The 13,153-nt window shown below is 38.2% G+C and overlaps 1 protein-coding gene across 3 annotated transcripts in view; it reads left to right on the top strand.

Moving 5' to 3' along the window:
• Positions 1-9,033: 9,033 nt before the first annotated feature.
• LOC143036967 (uncharacterized) overlaps positions 9,034-13,153 on the top strand; it is a 94,782-nt gene continuing 90,662 nt past the window's right edge. Inside the window, exon 1 of one of the 3 annotated variants that reach the window (XM_076205053.1) lies at positions 9,034-9,053. The gene's annotated coding sequence lies outside the window, so the exon portion shown is untranslated. Of the gene's footprint in view, positions 9,054-11,061; positions 11,227-11,496; positions 11,686-13,153 lie in introns of those variants that run through there. The other 2 variants (XM_076205036.1, XM_076205045.1) reach the window with 2 other exon arrangements.

The following is a 13,153-nucleotide window of genomic DNA, read 5'->3' as shown; positions in this document are numbered from 1 at the left end:
CACTAATTGACCATTCGTCATGTTCTCTTTATATATTTCTTTCATATGCATAAGATCTTTTATCTACTAATCTGCTTATTTGTCCATCTATTCTTACTATCCCTTGTTTCTGTTGTACCCCTTATCCTCCTGTGGATTGTGGGATAAGAATGTGGCCACATTGTTCCCACACTTGCGCAATCAGAGTTGACTAAGAGGGGGTTCGTCGAACGCGGTACGACAGACACGTGTTTAAAGTGATGTGTGAACGTGTGAACGGGGTATTTGGTTGTCGAACACGTTGGTTAAACCCCAAATACCCCGTTCACACGTTCACACGTGTCTGTCGAACCGCGTTCGACGAACCTAGACCGTGTAAAACCCCTCTAAGGAAGAACGCGACTGGGTCCCCCCTCCCCCTTTCTCAGTCCACCAAGGGTCTTGATCCACTTGAGACTTGTTGAAGCCTAAGGGCGCCTATCCTCGGCCGATTAAAATCGTCTGCAGACAGCTGGGACAAATCATTAAATGACCATCACGGTCGTATGAACGTGACCCACTAATTACCATATAATATATATATATATATATATATATATATATATATATATATATATATATATATATATACATATATATACATATATATACATATATATGTACATAGGTACATACATATATATATATATATATATATATATATATATATATATATATATATGTATATATATATATATATATATATATATATATATATATATATATATATTGGGTGGTAGTAGTAAAAAGAAGACGATATGGGAATTTATTTACTCAAACGTTTCACCAACTTGGTCTTCGGGGAGATGTACAGATTTTTCTTTTTCTTTTTCTAAAGAAGACCAAGCTGGTCGAAACGTTAGCGTAAATCATATGTAGGCTACACATACGCATGTATATATACATCTTTTGTTATATGAGAACAAGGTGGGTCAGGTTCCTGTGTCCTCCACAGCATCATGGTGACTGAACATGGCGCCTTCCACGGTCTAGTAAGTGCAGCAATTGTAACATTCTTTTTACAACTTTTTTTTTGTAGTTTATTTGTTTTTGTTTGTTCGTGTTTCCTCTTTTAGCACGTCATTCCACTTCCTCTTGGCTCTTCGTTGAGCTGACGAACATAGCAAGAAGTATTACGATTACAAATTTTGTTATTATCATTATTGTTATTACTATTGTTATTATTATTATCATTATTATTGTTACTGTTATTATTATTATTTCATTATCATTATTATTATTATTATTGTTAATATTATTATTATTATTATTATTAATTATCATTATTATTATTACTATTATTATTATTATTATTATTATTATTATTATACTAGCATTATCATTATTACTGTTATTATCATTGCTATTACTATTGTTATTATTATAATTTCATTGTCATTACTATTAATCATATTCTTCCTCCTTACTATAAAAATCATTACCATAATTCTTAATATTACTATCATTGTCATTACTATAATTGTATTATCATTATCATTGTTTTTGGAAATTAAATACAGGGATCTCATCCAGAGCGGAAAACAAAATGGCCGATATGTCTCGAAAGCTTAAAGGGGTTATCACACTGGGCTAATTTTCCTCCGACATTCTACCTCCAACCTCCATTTGAATAACTAGAATATGACTTTGCTTACAGAAATCTAGACTTCTCTAAGGACGTTTCATCAGTATGTCTAACACTCGTATAGTTCATAATTCATCTTTGCTATGATAAGGATTACAAAGGATTACAAAGGCGGAGCATGCCGACAGGAGACCTTTTGGTCCATATCTAGGTCGGATGCGAAAAAAAATCATAATAATAATAAGATGATAAATAAAAACTATAATAATGTAAATAACAAATAAAATACATAAATAAATACATAGGTATAGTTAAATAATAAACAAACAGATAAATAGTAAATAATAATGAATTGACATATAACTAATAATAAATGAAAATCAAAACAGACAAATGATAACAAAACAAAAACAAATAATATGAAATAAATTATAATCATTACAGCATCTTACTTAGGTGTTTATCTAAATGATTCTTAAAGCTTCGAACTGAACTACATTGCACTACCTGTGCAGGAAGTTTATTCCATTCATTAACTTCACGGTTGGCAAAGTTGTTTCTACCTACTTCCAAATTGAATCTATTTCCGGACAGTTTGAGACCATTGTTTCTTGTCTGATTCTCATTCAGTGTGAAAATTTTGTCACTTTTGATGTTGTCAATTCCCTTTAGAATTTTAAAGACCTGTATCAAGTCACCTCTGAGTCTACGCTTTTTTGGGGAAAACAGATTCATATGTTTTAGTCGATTTTCGTATGATTTATTTTTGATATTTGGAATCAGTTTTGTGGCTCGCCGTTGTACTTTTTCCAGTCTGTCAATGTCTTTAATGAGATTCGGTGACCATACGGAAACAGCATGTTCCAAATGTGGACGAACTAACGATTTATATAGCTTGTTAACGAGTGATGGACTTTTGAAATCATAAAAATCACGCAATCAGTCCTCGAATCTTATTTGCTTTCTCAGAGGCTGAAATACACTGCTTGGATGATTTGAGATCGTTACTAATAATTACGCCGAGATCTTTTTCACTATCCACTTTTGTTAACGAATTTCCAAATAACTTGTAATCGTACTTACTGTTATTTTTACCTATGTGATAGAGAACGGAAAGATGTAATTTGGTATTTGGAGATTTGAAAATTAAAATATTGTAACCGAAGTCGTTTTCACTCCAACGAACTCTCAACGGTCGGTGCTGTCTTTGGATCACGTGTTGGACTCGTGATCGGCAGATATTTCCCTCCCGGAAGAGAACTCAGAGCTCGTATATGACCGATCTATGGGTAATGCTGTGACCTTACACGCACACACACACCCAACTCCCCGCTCACGAGAGTTGGAATAACAACCCGCACCGCAGCGGTACTGAAATTATTTTAAGCCCTAGGCGGATTCGAACCCGGACCTCCGTAGTGGCAGCCGGGAACTCTACCAACTGCGCCACGAGTTGTGTGATAACAAATTTGTTAGAGGTTTGCTCTACAAAGTTAGAGACCACTGAGGACTTCCCTTCATGTTGTTAACAGCACTCACAACAGACTGCCAGTGTGGACAGAAGCGCTGGTAACATGAATCTGACACCATTTTCTAGCTGCAGGTCTTTAGATGTGATTGACCTTCGAGTCTGACCTTTCCAGGTCACACAAGGTCAAAGGTTTCCGTGCCAAGCGAAAAAGATGACAAAGCGACTTTCTATGCGTCATTGCAGGTTACAGTTTCCTACCTGGGACAATCGAAGAATGATCGTTTTAGTAAATATTTTAATATATGCAACCTTTTCGGAACTAGGGTTCTTAAAAAAAAAAAAAAAAAAAAAAAAAAAAAATATATATATATATTTATATATATATTTATATATATATATATATATATATATAAACACAGAAACGAAATAACAAAAAAGTACACAGAGTCGACCAAAAACAATACCTTGACCTCGTAATCCGCTCGGGGCAGAGGATAATGAAGGACCAGAGTCGTAAATTGCAGCAAAAGGTTTATCATTTCTAGTACGATCTTTAAAGCTTTGCTTCAACAGAGACCACAGAGCCAGAGACATAGAGAGAAAGAGAGGAGGAGGAGTAGAGAGAGAGAGAGAATGAGGGAGAGAGAAAAGGAAGAGGAGGAGGAGGAGGAGGAGGAGGAGGAGAGAGAGAGAGAATGAGGGAGAGGGAGAGACAGAGAGAGAGAGAGAGAAAGAGAGAGAGAGAAAAGGAGAGAAAGAGAGAGAATGAAAGAGAGAGAAGGAAAGAGAGATTGAATGAGAGAGAGAAAGAGAGGAGAGACAGAAGGAGATAGAGAGAATGAGGGAGGGAGAGAGAGATAGACTGAGAGAAAGAGAGAGAGAGAGAGAGAGAGAGAGAGAGATAGACTGAGAGAGAGAGAGAGAGAGAGAGAGAGAGAGAGAGAGAGAGAGAGAGAGAGAGAGGAGAGAATGAGAGAAAAAGAGAGGACCAAAATCTATACAAAATACATCTTCAGTGATTATTGTATTAATACAACATCACAGAAAACCACTTTCACTTAAAAGGCGAACAATGTATACAGATCTAAAGTAAAACTTCAACACGTGATGGCGTATTTGCGTAGCTTTGGTAACCCATGGGTCAGTTTTGAGTGTCCCCAACAGATCAGTGACGTCAGCACAAGGTACAATGCATCCCTTCTGACTCACACCTCTACCCACATATCTCGGTGCCGGTTTAGTATGACTTGTTAATAAATTGCTTTTTAATTATTAAATGAAAAAAAAATTCAAAGTATTGTTGTTTGTTTCAAATTTTTCCTGAGGTAGGACACATTCAAATAGGGTAGGCCACATACTAAACCAGTTTCAAAGAGGTAGGCCACATACTAAACCGGCACCCATATCTCCTCCCTTCTGACTCCGCCCTGCTTGTGTCTAGCTATGCCTGTTCCTCCTCCATTTGCATCTCAATTGTGTTTATGTCTATCATTTCTTGTAATCTGTACTTTCCTGAGGAGGGCTATAGCTATTAGCCAAAATATAGAACTTATACTTTCTTCTAAGTTTCCTTTTATTCCGACTGTGGATTCTTCGTGATATATATATATATATATATATATATATATATATATATATATATATATATATATATATACAGATATATATATCACGTGTGTACTTAGGCATCTATGTATATATGTAGGTGTTTCATCACGGTCTTGCATCAAGTGTAGGACTCGTGATCGACAGCTATTACCCTCCCGGTTGAGAGTTCAGAGCTCATACACATAGCCCAATCTATGAGTATATGTGTACGTATGTGCGCGCGCGTATGTGTGTGTGGTCTTCCCTAAGCCTGCATCGCAGTCCTCACGACCTGACCGCGGGCGTCATGTCGGGAACATCTCAATTATGGTAGTCGTCACGCTAGCCACCTGGGATGGTTAAAATCGCCTGGCGGCTGTCAGAAGTACTTAGGAGGTCCAAATAATGGAGAACGAGTTCAGCCCTTCGACGCGACGATCCACCGTTAATTTACTTCTTTATTTTTTTATCTACTCGTCTTTAGCCTCCAAGCCTAGTTACCTCGCTTTGCTGGCATCTAATGACTTGATTAAAAAATATAAACAAATATAATGGATAAATAAGTGAGTAAAGTAATAATAAAGATAACAATAACAATAATGATGATAATAATTCGGTTTAACGGCACGAGCTTCCCCTTGTTAGGAGGCTAGAACAGTGCCCCTCACAGAGGATTTTGCAATAATAATAATATAATAAAATAATAATAACCTTTATCGTGTCAAACATAATAACAATGACTATTTCCCTTAGTTAAAAAAAAAAAAAACTAACGCAGTTAATTAAAACTAAAGATGACTATTATTTCCCCGTAGTTAGGCTAAATCTTATCCTACGGACGAGGAAAATTAAATTAGTAAATAGATAAATCATTAAATGGACAAATGAATAAATGAAATAAAATTCATAACAAATACTTACCCGGGTCAATGCTCCGAGGTGACCATTACCGCTTCGAGTCCTGCGTGGGGGGAGAGGAACGGATCAAGTCAGATGCTAGGTTAACCCATTCAACTCCGATGACAAGATGTCTTGTCATTTGGTCAAATAAAACAAAAAATCATAAAACACCAAAATGTTTGATCAAACACCAGAAAAATATGACGTCAATCCTCGCTTCGCTGAGAGCGAAGCGAGGATTGACGTCATATTTTTCTGGTGTTTGATCAAACATTTTGGTGTTTTATGATTTTTTGTTTTATTTGACCAAATGACAAGACATCTTGTCATCGGAGTTGAATGGGTTAAGTCAGCGTTTCCTAACCTGGGGCGCTGAAGTCAATTATAGGGGGTGCTGTGAAGTGATGCACACAAAAATCACATTGATATATGTATCATTAATTACCTAATTGTCCATATTTGACTTTTTCCATGCTATCTTATTTTTCTAGGGTGTTCTTATTTCTTCTACGAAAAATATTGTCAATTTGTTTCAGTTCTAAGGAACTAAGAAAATGAATCAAGCAGTACACTTCACTTTCTTTTTATCCTTCTCATAATGAGATAGGGGTGCTGGACTATTTAGACATGACAACAAGGGGTGCTATGGTCGGAAAAGGTTGAGAAACGCTGGTCTAGGCCCATGAAGCCATTTGAACCCTAAAAGGCTGAATGGAGGACTACCGTAACGTCGTATCCAATGAGATAACAAGCATTCTAACACACACACACACACACACACATACACACACACACACACACACACACACACAGAGAGAGAGAGAGAGAGAGAGAGAGAGAGAGCACACATATTCATACAAACACACATGCAGCAGACAAAAACACATATACAGCACACATACACAAACACACACACAACACACATACACACACACAAACACAGCACACATACACACATACATCACACACAAATATACATACAGCACACTTACACAAACACACACACACACACAGCATACTTACACACAAACACACACACACACCACATACACACACAGAATTTAACCGACAGAAGCACAGACAGGACCCCACGAGTATAGCTTTATCCCTATACATTAAAGCTAGGCAAGTACACATAAAAACACATGAACACACGGCTCGACAATGCAGTGGTACCGTTCTCGACAGCTAATTCAACGGTCCAAGTTCGAGTCTTACCCAAGGATGATTTTTTTTTTTTTTTTTTTTTTTTTTTTTTTTAAGTCAGGGTATTACCCATAGACCGGGCCATATATGGCCTCTGAACTAGCTATCAATTACGAGTCCAACACTTGATCCAAGACGACGGTGGTGATTCACATAAGCAAACAAACACACATAAACACACAGAGATGGGAACATAAACACATCAACACAAGGGGGGTCGGTTAAACAGTTTACAAATTCATTAAATATTTGCGACAAATCGTAAGCAAATTCTTCTTAGAATCTAGGGCTTCACCTTGGGGTTATTACACTGGGCTTCCCCTTGGGGTTATCACACTGGGCTTCCACGGGCTTCGACAGCGTCGACCGTTGAGAGTTCGCTGGAGTAAAAACGACTTCGGTTACAATATTTGAATTTTCAAATCTCCAAATATCAAATTACATCTTTCCGTTCTCTATCATAGCAAAGATGAATTATGAACTAAGAAGCTTCAAACCTATGCAAATGTTAGACATACTGATGAAATGTCCTTAGAGAAATCTAGATTTCTGAAAGCGACGTCATATTTTAGTTATTCAAATGGAGGTTGGAGGTAGGATGTCGGAGGAAAAATTGCCCAATATGATAACCCCATCACTCGTGCAAACTTCTCCAGGTTGTTCCTCTACCTCTTGCTTGCCTTCCCTCTGCTAAACACACACACAGTTATTCTGATGAAGGTTGGAGGTAGAAAGTCGAAGGAAAACTAGCCCAGTATGATAACCACTTAACCGTGATGTCTCGCTTCTTGGGTCAAACAGAACAAATTATATAAAGATGTGGTATCTCACTGAGCGGGTTTAACTAAGCTAAAGACACGGTTACTCTAGTCAACGGAATGGTTGGAATCCAATGATTCAGTTGGATTTCGTCCAAGATTGGAGTGTAACCGTGGTCAATGGAGGCGTTCACACACAGCCGCGCCGTTTTGCTTTAACGATGCGGTACCGCCGCGGTTTCCGTGCGGGTCAAACCGCTAATGTGAACAGGGAGTAAACGTAAATCCTCTCTCGGCCTATGAGGTGGCGACACGGGGATGAATAAAATCGCCTGACGGCAGACCCGGTAAGATGGGAAGTTTACTTTATTTTCTTTTTTTTGTCTTTTTTTTTTTTTTGTCTCACGTTTGTACAGTGAAAACAATCTGATATCAAACATCAATTCCTGTGCAGAAGAAAACCTTCTATTGACAATTATTACATGATTATGATGATGATGATGATGATGATGATGATTATGACATGCGTCTCAACCCCCCCCCCCCTATCGGAAGGCTAGGACGGTGCCCCTCACAGAAGACTTGGTAGCACCGTAGAACTGAATGAACCATACCCTTGGTCCAACTTCGCCGGCGGCAGGGTTCGAACCGTCATCCCCTTGACCTTTGCCGCAAGTAACAGCACCCAAACACTGGACGAAGACCCTGTTTACACTAGCGGCGGTTTCCGCATCGTCAAGAAAAAATGGCGCGGTTGTGTGTGAACGCTCCATAGACTCACGTTGTCACTGAACCGCTAGTGTGAACAGGGCGGACTTCTGCAAGCGATTGTACACTAAGTCCGGTCCCAGAGTCTATATGGAAGTCGGTGATTCTATTCACAATAGAGATTCTATCCTTCCATTCCATTATCTATCATGTCTCTCTTCATCTATTCTCTATTCCTTCACTAACTTATCTATGTAACCATTTCCATATAAATTTATTTATCCATGACTTTGGTCTGGCTGCCGCCAAACTATTTTATTCAGCGGACGGAGAGAACGTCATACAAACAATAAGCCTCGTTTCACACGGAACGACTTTTCGCCGTGCGACGTCCCCGACACGACGTCGTGTTCTCTAGTAACCAATGGTGTCTATGGAACGCTTTCACATAGAAAGCGTCCATAGACACGACGTCGTGCCGTGGACGGCGCACGGCGAAAAGTCGTTCCGTGTGAAACGGGGTCCAGGATGGTTTGAATAAAATCGCGTGGCGGCACGCAGACGATAAGGATAACTGTTATCGTTATCTGACATGGAAGTGAGTCATAGCTACTGATTGATAAAAATTCTGAGAAATCTTATCACTGTCTTATCAATCGACTGCAACATTGTCCCAAGTCTCTCTTGGAACTCATAAACACCTCCTGTTGTTCTTTTTCTTGTTCTTCTTATTGGTGAACATTAAGTAGGTATCATTGTTATTGGTGGTAGTGAACGTTATAGAGGTGTTGTTTTTGTTCTTGTTATTGGTGAACATTAAGTAGGTATTATTCTTATTGGTGGTAGTGAACGTTATATAGGTGTTCTTGTTCTTGTTCTTGTTATTGGTGAACATTATGTAGTTATTATTGTTATTGGTGGTAGTGAACGTTATATAGGTGTTGTTATTGTTGTTCTTGTTCTTGTTATTGGTGAACATTAAGTAGGTATTATTGTAATTGGTGGTAGTGAACGCTATATAGGTGTTGTTGTTGTCGTTGTTCTTGTTATTGTTATTAGTGAATATTATGTAGTTATTATTGTTATTGGTGGTAGTGAACGTTATATAGGTGTTGTTGTTCTTGTTCTTGTTTTTGTTATAATTATTGGTGAACATTATGTAGTTATTATTGTTATTCGTGGTAGTGAACGTTACATAGGTGTTGTTGTTGTTCTTGTTCTTGGTAAACATTATGTAGTTATTATTGTTATTGGTGGTAGTGAACGTTATATAGGTGTTGTTGTTGTTGTACTTGTTGTTCTTGTTATCATTATTGGTGAACATTATGTAGCTATTATTGTTATTGGTGGTAGTGAACGTTATATAGGTGTTGTTGTTGTTCTTGTTATTGTTATTATTATTGGTGAACACTATGTAGTTATTGTTATTGGTGGTAGTGAACGTTATATAATTGTCGTTGTTGTTATTGTTGTTCTTGCTGTCATTATTGGTGAACATTATGTAGTTATTATTGTTATTGGTGGTAGTGAACGGTATATAGGTGTTGTTGTTCTTGTCGTTCTTGTTATTGTTATTATTATTGGTGAACATTATGTAGTTATTGTTATTGGTGGTAGTGAACGTTATATAGTTGTCGTTGTTGTTATTGTTGTTGTTGTTCTTGCTGTCATTATTGGGGAACATTATGTCGTTATTATTGTTATTGGTGGTAGTGAACGGTATATAGGTGTTGTTGTTCTTGTTCTTGTTCTTGTTATTATTATTATTATTGGTGAACATTATGTAATTATTGTTATTGGTGGTAGTGAACGTTATATAGGTGTTGTTGTTGCTATTGTTATTATTATTGGTGAACATTATGTAGTTATTGTTATTGTTGGTAGTGAACGTTATATAGGTGTTGTTATTGTTATTGTTGTTGATGGTAAAAGTACAAGTGTCGTTAATGTTCCTGTTATTGTTACGTACAAGTGGTGGAAGTCATAGGGTAGGGGGAGATGATCCTACGCAACGCCCCTCTCATGGCACGACCACATACGGTGCCCACACTCCTAAAGTCATTTATGAGAGAAATAAACCAAACAAATAAATTGATAAGAATAATAAAAATATCAAGTTATTTTACGAAGTAATTTCATCACGATTTTTTTTTTTTTTTTTTTTTTACTGTCAGTATATTTGTTCTAAGGCCCTGTTCACACTAGCAGTTTCAACCGCGGCGGTTTTATTTACAATGTAAGTCAATGGAGGTGTTCACACACACACACACACACACACACACACACACACACACACACACACGCATTTTTTCATTGACGATGCGGTACCACCGCGGTTCCCGTGCGGTTCATACCACTAGTGTTAACAGGGCCTAATGGAGGGCTGCACCGTTTTCCAATGGATAGAGGGAAGGCCCTGCAGTGGTTTCTCAAGGCTTGCGTAAATGTAATTCACTGTTGGATCTACCGTGTGTGTGTGTGTGTGTGTGTGTGTGTGTGTGTGTGTGTGTGTGTGTGTGTGTGTGTGTGTGTGTGTGTGTGTGTGTGTGTGTGTGTGTGAGAGAGAGTTTGATCAGAAATCTCCATTAACAAGAACATAAACGCCTTTAAAAGAATAACCAAATAAAATAATTCAACTACAGAAAACTATCGGAAAATGCCTCTGGTATTTGCGATTTTCTCAACTGTCGTATGTTCCGTTTATTGGAAAATATTCTTCCGAATAGAGAGAGGTTCATGTAACACAAGGTACATTAAATTTTACGGTTCTACCTTTGGGCGAGTCGACACTATCTGGCAACCCGTAGCGTCACGCAGCCTCCCAAGGTTAGTGTCTACTTGGCCACAGTGGGATGTGGACGCGTCGCGTCGCTCGCAGCTCCGACGCGTTGTCTTGTGAACTGGTCTTAACCGAGGACCCGACGCACTTAACCGTGTTACGTAACCAGTGAATTAGTTTAGTTAGTTAACTGATCTATCTGAAAAATAATAAGGTAATTTATGGTCAATAATTTATTTTATTTTATTTTGAAATGTGTGTTTATTGAAGATGGAGTGGTTTTGTGTTTGAGGAAATACAAATATTCAATGACAGACTTGGCGTGTGCGCTTCCTTCGCGAGGACGAGGAAGAGGAGGGGGTGGGGGAGGAAGAAAAGATAAGGAAGAGGAGGAGAAGGAAGAGGAAGAGGAGGAGGAGGAGGAAGGGGTGATGAAGAACACCTGTGAATAGCCTTAGTCCCCTGCAGCCCCGAGGGAACGCCCACAGACAACTGTGGCCTTCTGCGTGTGTGTTTGTGCGTGTGTGTGTGTGTTTACATCAGAAAAGGTCGACCAAGCAACACAGGTCCCACGGACAAATGGACCTGGCCCATGCTATATGAAAAACTAATACATACTTCGTTACTGTTGAATTAAAGAATAGAAATAATCTGTTACTACACGAGAACTATTGTATGTATAATGATGTTGATTATTTGTTCATTTAAGGTGGAGTGCGCGAGTAGTTATGGTTAAGCATTGTGTCATTTGTGATAATCCACATGTGTGTCGGTTCGAATCCCAGGACACCTGGGCCGTTGTGTCGTATCACACGTGACAGAGTTGTCACTGCGTTTAATCTATTAATACAATCAAATACAATAACAACAGCGAACGCCGTATGTAATGTGTGTATTAACCTCATATCTTTCATTTTGATGTATCTTTAATCAATGTCAAATACAACAGCTGGTGACATACCCCATTTGACTATATTCATACAACAGAGGGGCACTCTGTACCACCTGAATGGGTTCCTTCAAACAGATGGTTCTATGACCAATATCAATACATTCACACAACCATCTGGGACACTACACAACCACCTGAATGAGTTCATTCAAACATCTGGTTCCGTGAACCACCTGAATACATGGACACAACCTCCTGGCCCACCACACGAACCCAGCCACCCAACAACCTGGATAGATAAATCAATAGATTCATACAATAGGGGACAATACATCGACACTTACAACAACGACAACTCGCCCTGTCAGTTCTCCGATATCCAGTTTTGAACTGGACTCGTGAAAACTGTCGGGAAAAACTGGTTTATTCTAAGGGCAGCGGTGTGAGCAGGCAACCACGCCAGGCCCTCTAGCGGTCCCAGAAGGAATTGAACTTATTTGGAGGACACTCTTACATACCTCCCCGCATTTTTGCGTAACTTTTTTTTTTTTTTTTTCTAACGATAAGTATCAGCTTCCTTATAAGGGATCTTCGCTAAGTTATCTTTGTAGAATTTTAGACAATAAAAATATATAAATATATACACATGTATATATATATATATATATATATGTATATATATATATGTATATATATATACATATATAAATATATACATATATTATATATAATATATATGTATATGTGTTAGCTTCGCTGCCACTAACATTTAGTCACTTGTGTTATTATTCCGTAGGCCCCATGCCTCTTCCGTAACTTATGCATCAGGTCAAGTTCCATTACTCAGTAACGAAGGTGAATTAAATTGAACTTAAACTTTTCTTCATTTTCTTCACGAATTCTGGTACAACGTATGGTCTTGGGTACACCAGAGGATTTCCCTAGGGCTCCTCTTACATCCCACCAAGCTGTCTCTGCTCCGACGTCACTATTTAATTCAACCAATAACTTTGAACGTTACAAATAAGTGCCACCCTTTTAGTGCGTGACTTTACCTCCATGCACCAATAATATTTCTCATCCTCCACCCTTTTCTCCAATCAGAAAGACTTATACTGCCACTAGAAGTCTTGTTTACGCAAGCAATTTGTCGCAAGCAGAACGAACTCTGTGTTTACATATTAGTAACATCAGCACCTCTCGATGTCCTAATCTATATTTACAAATATCAGGCGGTAGGCTAGAATCT

The sequence above is a fragment of the Oratosquilla oratoria genome, chromosome 2 (assembly GCF_046742065.1).
Source record: "Oratosquilla oratoria isolate Oo_2021 chromosome 2, ASM4674206v1, whole genome shotgun sequence".
Classification (NCBI taxonomy): domain Eukaryota; kingdom Metazoa; phylum Arthropoda; class Malacostraca; order Stomatopoda; family Squillidae; genus Oratosquilla; species Oratosquilla oratoria.
The sequence above is the reverse complement of the archived record's forward strand: the minus strand, read 5'-3'. Positions and strand labels throughout refer to the sequence as shown.